The sequence below is a fragment of the Megascapheus bottae genome, chromosome 2, assembly GCF_031878675.1.
Source record: "Megascapheus bottae isolate mThoBot1 chromosome 2, mThoBot2.hap1, whole genome shotgun sequence".
Classification (NCBI taxonomy): domain Eukaryota; kingdom Metazoa; phylum Chordata; class Mammalia; order Rodentia; family Geomyidae; genus Megascapheus; species Megascapheus bottae.
Window position 1 is genome coordinate 2,809,675 of NC_143510.1, and position 12,830 is coordinate 2,822,504.

The 12,830-nt window shown below is 44.1% G+C and overlaps 1 pseudogene; it reads right to left on the reverse strand.

The window, feature by feature from the left end:
- Positions 1-1,323: 1,323 nt before the first annotated feature.
- LOC150066259 (golgin subfamily A member 2 pseudogene) lies at positions 1,324-4,068 on the reverse strand (annotated as a pseudogene).
- Positions 4,069-12,830: the final 8,762 nt, after the last annotated feature.

Below are 12,830 nucleotides of genomic sequence, written 5' to 3' on the forward strand. Positions count from 1 at the left end.
CTGAGCTCAAGCTCAAACCCAGGACTGGCAAAAAAAAAGAGTATCACTACAATATGTTTCACTAAAACATATTGAGATATGTAATATTTAAAAAATTCATAATTCCATATTCTTTTCATATTACAGTTCTTTTGTCCATTTGATAAGAGTTCATTTTTTTTTGCCAGTCCTGGGCTTGAGCTCAAGGCCTGAGCACTGTCCTTGGACTTTCTCAAGGCTAGAGCTCTACCACTTGAGCCTCAGCACCACTTCTGGCTTTTTTTTTTTTCTACGTATGTGGTACCAAGGAATCGAACACGGGTCTTCATGCATGCTAGACAAGCACTTTAACCACTAGGCCAAACTCCCAGCCCAAGAGTTCATTTTCTACTCATAGTATTTATCTTTCACAAATACTCAATGTTAAGAACCTTTCCTTCTTTTCTATAGTTTTTGCTAATTACTCATCTCAAAAAACCCATTGTGGCATTTTAATATTCAAACAAGAAAATACATTGTTGCTGGTATAATGTGTAATTGTAAATGTAGTGAACTCAGAAAATTAAAAACAAAAGCAAGAGAAAATGTTACTTATTCAAGAAATAATATAGAACATATTGCTGTATGGTTTACTAAAAACACTGACATGTGAGATATTCTTCTATAGGACTTCTAAAATTCTATATTTTCCATTTAGGATTATAATTCTGTAAACAATTTGGAAAGTGTTTTTAATTACAGCACGTCTATAATTTTTAAACTCATAGTTTGTCAGTTTTCTAAATATGTACCATTTAGAACTTTGTCTCTCTCTTTCTCTCTCTCTCTCTTTCTCTCTCTCTCTTGCTCGTAAAGTTTTTACTATTTGGTCATCTCAATATCTTCCTCATGGCATTATAATATTCAAACAAGACTATTTCCATTACTCTTATAGCTTAGTACATTATGAAAATGTGCCTAACTATACAGTTAATGTACCAACATAGTACATTAAATGATTAAAATCATGTATATAATACTGTCATGTATAGGTTTTTTGAAAAATAGATAATATCATGGTATGAAGTCAAGATATTACTACATTATAAACCATTCCAATTATTAATTAATATCAGTGTCATTCAATATTAATATGAAGCAAGGTCATTGCTCCCAGCTTCCTTTGTAAAGGATTCACCTCTTATAATAACCCTGACTAGGGCCCGGTCCCTGGAACCCATAAAGTCTTAAGACCTGCCTTGTTATGGACACCTCCCAGCAGCCTCTGCTCTATCTGACCTGTGGTTAACTCCCCTTTCCTGACCAGTCCATTAAACTCTCATGCCCAATATATCTTTGCAGTATCTAGATGGTGATTATGTCAAACACATCCTTTGCTTCAGCCTTGTAGAAGAAAGGGAGGCAGAACTCTTGGCCCAAGCCTGCGGGGTCTCCGAGGGCTTGCACAGCAGGCAGCAGCTGCACAGGAGGCTCTGCAGTGGGGTTCTCCAGGGGCCCAGGGGCCCCAGCCTCTCCATGGACAGGTGCCAAGTTTTCTTCAAGACACAAGACTTCCAACTCTTGCTGGACCTTCCTGACTTCCATCTTCAGGGGCCCCGAGAGGTGTGAGGGGGCCTGGGCAGCAGGGGCCTGGGAGGCTGCCAGCATCTTGTCCTGGCACTCTGTGCCCTCCCCTGCAAGGCACAGCAGCAGCTCCTGCAGCTCCTCCTTCTTCTTCCTCTTCTCCTGGGACAGCTGGCTGACACACTCATCTTTTTCCTGACACAGCTTCTCCAGGACTCCCATCTGCTCTTTGTAGGAAACGATGGTCTCTTCCAGGATGCTCACTTGCTGTGCCAGCTGGCTGCAGCAACGCTGGAGGTCATCCATTGCACTCTGGCCATCCACCTGGGCAGCCAGGTCTTCGTGGAAGCAGATCTTCAGCTTCTTGGGCGCCTGCGCTTCCTCCTTCCTCTTCCCAAACAAGCCATGGATCCAGCGCTTGGGGAAGAGGGCCTGGCCCTCCAGATTTCTCTGCCACTGGGCTGCCAGCTGACTCAGGCAACCACAGCGGGCCTGCTGCTCCTGCAGCTGCCTGCAGAGCCTCGCCTTCTTGCACTCTGCAATGGACAGTGCTTCCTCATAAAAATCACACATGCTTTGGGGGTTGTCCACGTCCTCGGGCACAGTCCCATCGGGGGCAGTCGCCTCCTCACCCTTGTCTTCTTCTCTGCGCAGGCCTCCTCCTTCCCTGGGAAAAGCCAGGGAGCTCAGCTGGGCCCGCAGCTGCGCATTCTCATGTCTGGTGGCTTCCAGGCACTGCAGAGTGTCCTGGAACTTGTCCCTCTCCATCTGGGCCAGCATCTTGCTCTGCACCTGCTCCTGCTGCAGCTGCTCCAGCAGGTGGGTCTGCCTCAGCAGGTGCTGCTGCAGGGCCTCCTTCTCGGAGCTCAGCTGCTGGCTGGAGGCCCTGTGCTGTTCCCGAGTGGCTATGAGCTCCTGCATCTGGGCCAGGTTCTTGTCACGCAGATCCTGCAGCTCCTCAGCCACTTCGCTCTGCAACCCAACCATCTCTTGGTCTTCTCTCAACTTCTCCTCCAGCTTGGCCAGCTTCTCCTGCAGGGTTGTCTTCTCCTGCTGCTCTGACTGCAGGAGGCTGGCCAGCTCCCCCTTCTCAGCGCTCAGCCTCTGCAAGGCATCCTGCAGCTGGCCCAGCTGTTCCTTGAGCTCTGGGTTGAGCACCAGGGTGCATCTCATGGTCTCGTGCTCCTTTTCCATCGTCTCCAGGATCTTGCGCCGATCCTCAGCGTGCTGATCCTACTCCTCAGCCTTCTTCTCCAGGATCCACAGCCGCTGCTGCTGCTCCAGGTACTGGAGACTGAGGCTCTGGTTCTCCTCCACCTGCATGTGAAGCTGCTCCTGCACGGTCTTGAGCTCCTGCTGCCACTGCAGGGCCTGGGCTTGCAGCTGCTGCTCAGCCTCACATGGGCCTGCGGGGGGCTGCGGGGGCTGCAGCTCTGACAGCTGCTTTCTCAGCTCCACCAGCCTGCTCTCCAGCTCCCCAACCTGCCCCAGCCCCTGCTCCTTCTCCTCTCTCAGCTGGCTCACCTGTTCTGCCAGCTGCTGGACCTTCTCCTGCCCCATGCACCTCTCCACCCTCAGGTCCTTTGCAAAGGTGTCTCTCTCCAACTGCAATGCTCTCACCATCTCTCTCATGTGGTTGAGTTGACTTTCCAATGCTGCCCGCTCTTCTAGTGCCTGCTGGCCCTCGTGCACTTGGATCTTCATGGTGGCCTTCTCGGTCAGGAGCTCTTCCAGCCTCTCCTGTAGCACTGTGTTCTCGTCCTCCAGGTCTTCACAGAGCCTTGCCTTCCCCTGGAGCTGCAGCTTCACACGGTTCAGGGCTTTCAGGAGCTCTATGTTGTTCTGCTCGGCCTCCATCTGCTTGGTGCAGTCTGCAGACGAGGTCATCTCTAGCTCTGCCACACGCTGCTCTGCAGCCTGCAGGCGGCTGGTGAGACTCTCCTGCGCCAGTGCTCTTTCACTGGTCACCTGCTGCATGTGGGCCAGGGCAGATTGCAAATCCCATTTCTCTGAGCTCAGCATCTGTATGCATAGCTTCTGTTGCTCCAGCTCTGCTCTCAGGGCTTCCTGCACACAGGCCATCTTCTGGTTCTCCCCGCTCTGTTGATCTTGCAGGTCTTCCTTCTCCTGGTTCAGTTTTTGGATGTCTCTATACAGCTGCTGGATGTGTGTGGTGCTGGAGTCCAGGGCAAGCACCAGGTGCTGGCATTGCCTTTCCAGGTCCTCGGTGTGACTATGACCTGTGACCCCCTTCCCACTGGCAGATGTGACAGTGCCCATTGGAGGGGGAGGCTCAAGGTGTGCGTGGTCTTGGGCTGCCCCCTTGAGTACAGGACAGTCCCCAGAGGTGTTTGTCTTGGGTTTACCTCCCAGTCTAGTGTTCTTCTTGTTCTTGGATGCTGCAGGTCTATCAGGATGATTTCTCTGCTGGTATTCCTGCAGTATTTTCCTTCCTGCAGCTACCTTTTTTCTTCTCGTCTGCTCAGACATCCCAGCACTGGGACGGTGAAGGTGGGGCGGCCACATTCCCAGGCTCTAAACTCCACTCACTTCTCACAATCACCAGTAACTCTGTCTACCTCCAACGGTATCTGCAATGTCACCTCGATTCGCTCACTCACCACTCACCACCTCTACATCCCTCAACTCCTGTAGTGGTGTGAGCTAATAGAGGGAATCCTGGTGTTACTGGGCAGCATGGAATGTGGGCGGGGCCTCAATTCTTGTATCCCATTGGTCAGAGCAACATGAAAAATTGGAGGTGTGGCCAGAATTTTGTGATGCAGGCAGAATGCTAAAGGCCCACTGACAGTTGCATCTGAACCTCTCCTAGGCAGTCCCTCCCACATGGGGTCAGTTAGGGACCTCCTCTACCTGGTAGCCTGCACAGTTCTACTGGGGTCTGTTAATGGCCATGACCTCCATCACATAGTTCCAGTCACTTAGGATCCTGGGATGTCAGTTTCAGGCCTCTGTCCTAGACCATCTTGTTCTGCAGATTCTCATGACCAAAGTTCAGGGGATGGGATCTCAGAATTCAAATGGAGAATAAAGAATGCAGACAGAACTGTCCATCACTGTACATACCTTCTTGCATTTCACAATTTACTGCCAAATATCTATGTCTTAAAAAATCTCTTCATCAAGGCCAGACACAGTGGCTCACACTGGAAAGCCTAAATTAATTTTGAAGATGAACTTCAGTAAAAAGTTATTTTTAAGCAGGCCCCGCCAGAAGGTCACTCTGAACTAACTCTAAACCAGCAGAGGTAGCAGTTTCAAAGAAAGTAATAAATTACAGACTATTCTCAGTGATTTGAGGCCCTAGGATAAAATAACCATTGAGATATCCTGACCAGCTGTCCTCCAGCTGCCCGGCAGCTTGGCATGTATCCCCTAAGCATGAACTGCACACGTATCCTCTAACACTAGCCAATCAATTCATAATACATCAACCCTTTGAGCTAACCCTATAAAAACATTGTACAACAGGAAGTCGGTACTCTCTCAACTCAGACCTGCTGTGTCGGTGTTGGCTGTGAGTCCACGTTCGAGCTTGCAATAAAGAATCTCGTGCTCTTACATCAGATTCGGATCCTTGGTGGTCTTTAGGGACCCCAAAATCTGGGCACAACATCTGCAATCCTAGCTACACAGGAGGCTAATATCTTAGGATTGCGCTTCAAAGCCAGCCCAGACATTAAAGTCCGTGAGGCTCTTGTCCTCAATTAACGACCAGAAAACCAGAAGTGGTACTATGACTCATGGGGTAGGGTGGTAACCTTGATCTAAAAAGCTCAGGGACAACACCCAGTTCCAGAGTTCAAGTCCCATGCCCGATAAAAAAAAAAAATCTCTCCATCAGTCAGAGGTAATTCGATTGAACAAGTTACCTAAAAATGTTAATCTGTGAAGTAATTTGATTGCAATGCTATTTTACAGTGGTATGCATTTTAGAAAGATACTCTGAGATTTTGGGACACAGAGCAAGTACTTGTAATTTTTGCATATAGAAAAATTTTCATTAGAGTGTAAACGTTTTCTATGTGAACTCAGGCTTCAGGAGAAGAAAAAGCAAAATGTTGTCTTCAAAATCAGGCTGCATATTCAAGATGATGCTGCAAAAGTAGGGAAATTCCCTAGCTTTCTCCAAGTAAAAAGACTTGGGGTTCCAACATGCAGTTCTCCTTAGAAATAGACAACAATAAAATCCTAGCAAGCAAAAAATCAAAGGAATGAAGTACAAGAGAAAAAAAAAACAACCCTCAGAATCTGCACATCCAAAGAGTGAATTGCAAATACCCCCTCCCCCTCTCTGGGTCACCACTGGTAAGCTGTGAAAGCAGCCTGCTGTCACCTTGGACTTTGGAAACATCAGTGGACCACAGAACCCAAACACAGGAAATTTTCACCATGCCAGACCTGGACAGCACAGACAGAGACAGGGATCATAGGAACCCTGAAACCAGACCTGGAGAATTCCCACTTCCACACTGCTCAGTCCACAATCAGTACAACACAGTATGGCGTCAGCCTGGCAATCAGGAATCTCCAGATCATAGGTACAGAAATCTGCCACAGCATCACTGGACAGCCATTAACCAGGCCCAGAAACAGTGAGTACCAGGCTGCAGAACCTCCCCAACACCCATGGGAAACAGAGCTGGCAGTGAGCTAAAGAGCTTGACCTGGGCCCTTCCCACTCCCACCCCAGAAGGAACAGCACATTTGTGGAGGCCAAAGCAGACAGAATGCTTCCTCACACCGCACACCACACCTGCTGGCCTGGAAGGCCACAGGACCCACAATTCCCCACAGTATGGGCTACCAAGAGGGAAAGCAAGGACTAGAAGCCACACCCTTGCAGAGATTGACCCTGCAAAGATCTGTGTGCCCCAGCAGCCAGTGGAGCATGCCACACCTGCTGACACCTCCAAAACCAGCTCTCCTCTACGTGGGATTTCAAACCACCTGGGCCACCAACCCTGCTGAAACTGCAAAACACCAGTGCACCACAGCAGCCCAGTGGAGGAGCATACCACCCACTGGCACTTCCCAAGCCAACTTGCTCATGGTAGGAATTCTAAGCACCTTGGCCACTGGTCCTACTGATACCAGGAAACTCCAGCAAGCTCCAGCAGTCTCCATGGAACCAGGCCGATCGAGCATGCCCCACACACTGGAAACACCCAAGCCAACTGGCTGTGGTTGGGAATTCAAACAGCCTGACCCACAGGTCCAGGTGAAGCCATGAATCACACACAAGCTCTGGCAACTGGAGGAGTATCCTCTACCCACTGGGATATGCCATCAAGTGCATCACAAGTGGAAACTCAAGCTGTCTAGGCTTCTGGCCCTTAACTGGAGCTGGGAATAGTGTGCCTTCTCCAGCTGCTGGAAGAGCTCCCCCACTACCAGGAGCTGTCAAGTGACAAAGCACATTAGCATAGGGTTAGGCCACCCAGCAGGCACAAGCCTAGGTCAAGGAAAGGCTGCAACCTGTTGGACACCAATAGGCAGAGCTTGGGCCCCAGTCCTTACATTTCCTGAACCTAAATAGGTAGATCACCAAGAAAGATTACAAGCTCTATGGACAGTCAAGACTGCAACCAAACCCAAAAGCCAACATCAAATGCACGTATAACTGGAATCAGTGTGTGGGAGGAGTACCGCAATAGAGGGATGTAACATTCATTCATTAAAGATTATCACAGAAAACTTCCCCAGTGTTAAGAGAGAAAATCTCACCCTCATAGCAGAAGCATAGAGAAAACCTAGTACACAGGATCCTAGAAGAAACACTTTTAGATACATCATAGTAAAATCACTAGACCAGAGAGGCAAGGAACTGATTTTAAATGCTTCAAAATTAAAGAATGAGCTATATTAAATGAAAAAAAGATTCAGGATCACTGGGTACCTTTACATACAAACTCTCAATGTGAAGACAGTCGAGAAAGGGACCATTCAAACTCTGAAGATGAACAACTGCCAACCCAAACTCATTTACTCACAAAACCTAGCATTTACATTTGTTGGTGAGACTAAAACCTTTCATGATCAACACAGATTACAGAAATTCATGGGCACTAAGCAAGAACTACAAAAAAATTCTGGAAAGAGAAATACAATCTGAAGAAAATTATTAAAATCAGGGAACCACATCAGAATGAAGTCACTACAAGATCAATTTAGTAAGAACAGGAAAAGGAAAGAAGCAAAACACAGGAAAGAAAGAAAATGGCAGGAAACATTACACAGCTCTCTATAACTAAACATTAACAGACTCACCTCTCCAATCAAAAGAAAAAAGAACTGCAGATTGGATCAGAAAAAGCATTTCATCCATTTGTTGGCTCCAAGGGATCCATCTCACAGTCAAAGATAGAAACCAGAAGTGCTGCTCTGGCTCAAGGGGTAGAACTCTAGCCTTGAGAAGATCCAAGGACAGTGTTCACACTCTGAACTCAAGCCAGGGACAGGCAAAAAAAAAGGCAGGAGTAGACAGAGTGTAGTGGAATCTGATAAAATGAAAAAGACAAAAAAGGTAATTACATGACAATAAAAGGAACAATCCATGAAGAGGAAATCACAGTTATCAAGTGATAAGCAGCAAACAATGGAGGACCTAAATACATTAAACAATCACTCTCAGACTTACAGAACAAGACAGACACAAACACAATAGTAATGGTAAGCTTCAATACACCACTTTCACCAATGGACAGGTCACCTAAACAGAGGATGAGCAAAGAAGCCTCTGAACTAAATGACACCATAACCCAAATGGACTTAACAGATACTGCAGAGTCTTCCACCCAATAACAACTCAGTACATTATTCTCAGTAGCACATGGGTCATTCTCCACAATAAATCATATAGTTCACACAGAGAATCTAAGCAAATACAAGAGGATTAACATAATCCCTTGCATCCTATCCTATCATAGTGGAATCAACCACATTTCTTAACAAAAAAGCATACTGCAGGAATTACTCAAAACATGGAGGTTGAACAACACACTACTAAATAACAGCTGGGTCACAAAACATATTAAAGGCATTAGAATAGTCTTACACGTCAATGAAAATGAAAATATATCCCAATTGAATCTCTGGGATATAGTAAAAGCAGTGCTGAGGAGAAAGTTCATAGTTGTAAGGACATATATAAGGAAAACAGAAGCAGACCAAGCAAATAATTTCATAATCCAATTAGAACAGCTAGAAAAACAAGAAAAAATTAAAATCAAAGCTACTAGATGGAGAGCGATAACAAAGATGAGGGCAGAAATCAAGAAAAAATTATTTTTTTCTGTCATGGGATTAGAACTGTGGGCATGGGCGTTATCCCTGAGATCTTCATCTCAAGGCTTCCACCCTAACCACTGAGTGTCATCACCACTTATGGTTTTCTGGTGATTAATCGGAGATTAAAGTCTCATAGGTTTGTAGTACCTGGGCTGGCTTTGAACATCAATCCACAGATCTCAGCCTCCTGAGTAGCTAATGATTATAGACATGAGTCACCACGCCCAGCAAGAAATTAAAGAAAAGATTATATACAAAAAAATTTTAAAAGCTGGAATTTTGAAATATTTAATAAAAATGGCAGGACTCTTGGCAAGATTAATGAATAAAGGAGACTCAAATCAATAAGATCAGGGATACTACCAGGAAGATGCCAAGAAAAGAGCCCATGAGCAATATTCTCAGAAAGAGTAAAATATTTAGGAATTAACCTTGTTAATTATGTATAGGATCTACTCAGTGGAAACTGTAGAGGTCTAAAGAAAGAAATTAAGTTCTACTATGCAGCCATCATAACAAAAACAGCCGGGTATTGGCTCAAAAATAGAGCTGAAAACCAATGGAACAGAATAGAAGACCCAGAAATAAAATAACATAAAATAAAATAAAGGAGCCAAAAACATACAATGAAAAAAACATAGTAGTCCTCTGGCTCTCTAGTGATAGAGTGATTGCCTACCATGCACAAAGACCCGGGTTCCACTCCTAGGTACCACATACATAGAAAAAGCTAGAAGTGGTGCTTTAGCTCAAGGAAATGGCCTTTAGCCTTGAGAAAGCCCAAGGACAGTGTACAGCCCTGAGTTCAAGCCCTAGGTCTGCTGAAAAAAAAAGGCTCATAATTTAGCCTTTGAAGTGATTGTTTCTCTGCTTCTCACAACTAAGTTTCCTTACAACACTATCAATGATTAACCACCAGAAAACTGTGAATGGCCCTGTGACTCAAGTGGTATAGAGCACGAACTGTGAATGGTAAAATTTCATTCCTGCCATCCTCGATACTTTTTACAATGAATTTATTGTTAAAGTTTCACATTTACAGATATATTTCTTTGAACCTACTTTATTTTTCCTAAAACAAATATCTTAAAAATATTGATAGCGTAGACCCAGGGACTTCCTCTCCCACAGCTTAGCTTGTAGCTTAGCATAACCCTTCCCAGGTCCATTTGGTCAAAGCTGGAAATAATCAGTGGTAGCTCAAGGCCCCTTCTCCCTGCTTTTTCCCCTATAAGCTTAGTGTGCCCTGCACAAGCAACACCATGCCCTGTGATTATGGCAGTAAATAGCTAGCTCACACCCCTAAACTTTGGGATGACACTCCTCTGGGAGGCTATAAACCATATAAGGCTACAGGATCCCCTACAGTGACCTTCAGGTCTGAGCATCTGCTGAGCCCCTTACCTAACATTTGGACAGCAGCCTTAAATCCTAGTCCACCAATGATGAAGCCCGTAGTCCTCACTTCCACTCCAGGATCTCCACCTTCTCTCTGCCCCCTAAACTCCACAGCGTATATAGGTTACCACAGACAATAGCGCTTCTTCTCAGGAGTGTGTGAGAAGGGGTCTTGCTGGGTCCTTTGGCTGGCAATGAACTTTCCTTTGTTCTTTGTACCTGTTATGTTTGTGTGGTTTCTGACGAAGTCTTGGTATTATCTAACAAGTACAACTAACTTTATTTCACACTTATAGTATAGTCTTTTATTTTAATTTTTTTATTGTAATTAGTAAAAGGGTTACATAATATTTGCCAGATAGAAGGTGCATTAATTCACATACATTGATACCCTTTTACATGTCTTGGTACCCATTTCCCTCCCCCCCCAAACCCCCCACCCGTCTTGGTTTTCCCCCCTTCCCTATCAAATTTCAAATATCCAAATACAAATAAATTCTGGGTATTATCTAACAAGTACAACTAACTTTTTTTCACACTTATTGTATAGTCTTTTTTCACTTGTGTCTACTGAGATTAAACTTACTCCTCAAATTTCTTCTTTTTTCTCCAATTCCTCAGTTCTGCTTTAATTTGCTTTTTCAATTTTTAAAGTTCTCATCATAAAGGTCCCATACTTTCTTAATTCCTAAGTACTTTATTTTCTTTGAGGTTCTTGCAAGAGAAATTGCCTTCCTGATTTCTGCTTCACTCTTTTAGTTGTTGGCATACATGGAATCAGTTGATTTTTTGCCAGTCCTGGGTCTCGAAATCAAGGCCTGAGTACTATTCTTGGATTTCTCTAGGCTATAGCTCTGCCACTAGAGCCACAGCATCACTTCTGGCTTTTTTCTATGTATGTGGTACCGAGGAATCACACCCGGGTCTTGGTGCATGCTAGGCAAGCAGTCTACCATTAGCCAAACTCCCGTTGAGGGTCAATTTTATACCCTGGTACTTTGCCAAACTTTCGATTCAGCTCAAGCAACTTGGGAGTGGAGTCTATAGGGTTCTTGAAATACAAAATCATGGCATCTGCAAACAGGGAAAGTTTCACTTCCTCTTTCCCTATTTGGATCTTCTTTATGATCGTTCCTTTCCTTCTGGATATGAATTTTAATACTATATTAAAGAAGAGGACTTCCAGCCTTTTCTATTTATGTGGTACCTAGGTATTGAACCTAGGTCTTTGTGCATGCTAGGCTGAACTCCTGGCTTCGATAACAGATAATAGTATATATATATATGTGTATATATAATAATTTTTCACTCAAACACATCTTTTTAATACACACTAAATTTAAAAATACAAATCCCATTAAAAAATGCTTCTCAAACGTATATATAAATACTGTCAAATACCATTGGATTGTGACATTATGTACAGTTGCTAAGGTTAATGTGAAACACAGCAATGTAGCCTAACTGCTGATAGTGAATTTCAGAAGTCAGCATGTGAAAATTTGGCAACCGTCAAGTGGTAATCTGCACAGGATGGTCTGCAGAGGTAAAATAGTAAGAAAAAACAACAGAATCATGCAGCCAGCCTGCTTTACTAAGTTCATTTCTTCCTTCTTCCTTAAGTCTAACTATACCAGATTAAAGTGCACAAGACCACCAGCAATCCTTGACTTGGTTGTACCCTAACCATGCACACAGCCTGCTCTATGAAGGGCTTCAATCCTTTGCACTGTTCCTTAGGCTTTGGGAGTTCATCATGAATGGAACTGAGGGGAGAAAGGCCAACACTGTCTAAATTGCACCACATGGCCATAAAGTATGAGAACACCAAACACAAAAGTGTTATTCTGGGAAAGATTCAGAGAAATCATTCCTGCTATTTTGGCCCTAGGAATAAAATTAGAATAAGGACTTAGCTTAACTCTGAAAAATACTACTACATATCTGTTTCAAAAGCTAAGACAAGCCCAGCAAGACCACAATACTGCCATCACTGTTCACCACACACACAGTGCATCATAAATGCAGGCATAAACACCTGTCCTCTAAGGGGTTGCAGGAATACAGGTAGAAACATTGTAACATTTGACACATACCTTACTAATTAACACTAAGCATACTTTGTAAAAACAGGACACCACCATAGAATCAAGGAAGAGGAGAAGGAAAGCTACTCTACAAAAGTGCTCCTTTTTCCTTATATGGGAAACATTTATCTATCTTATTTACAAAAATGTGCAATGCTTTTAAAAAATACAGATCAACCGGCCCATGGTTCCATACAGATGAGACAATTCATATAATTTCTTTAAAAAGAAAAAAATCAGTAAGAAATGCCTACATATATACCTCTTGGTCACTGGACTTAAAAGCCAAATATATGTAACAATCATGATTAAATTTTTATACCTGTGTTTTTACTTATGTAAATATGAGGTCTACCTAAGAGTACTACCTAGAACTACATATTCTCTAATAATTGGATAGAATATTAAGTTACTGAATACATTTTTAACACCCATGGCACATCACACTTGGTAACACTAATAAGGTAGATTTAGATAACACTTAAATCACAA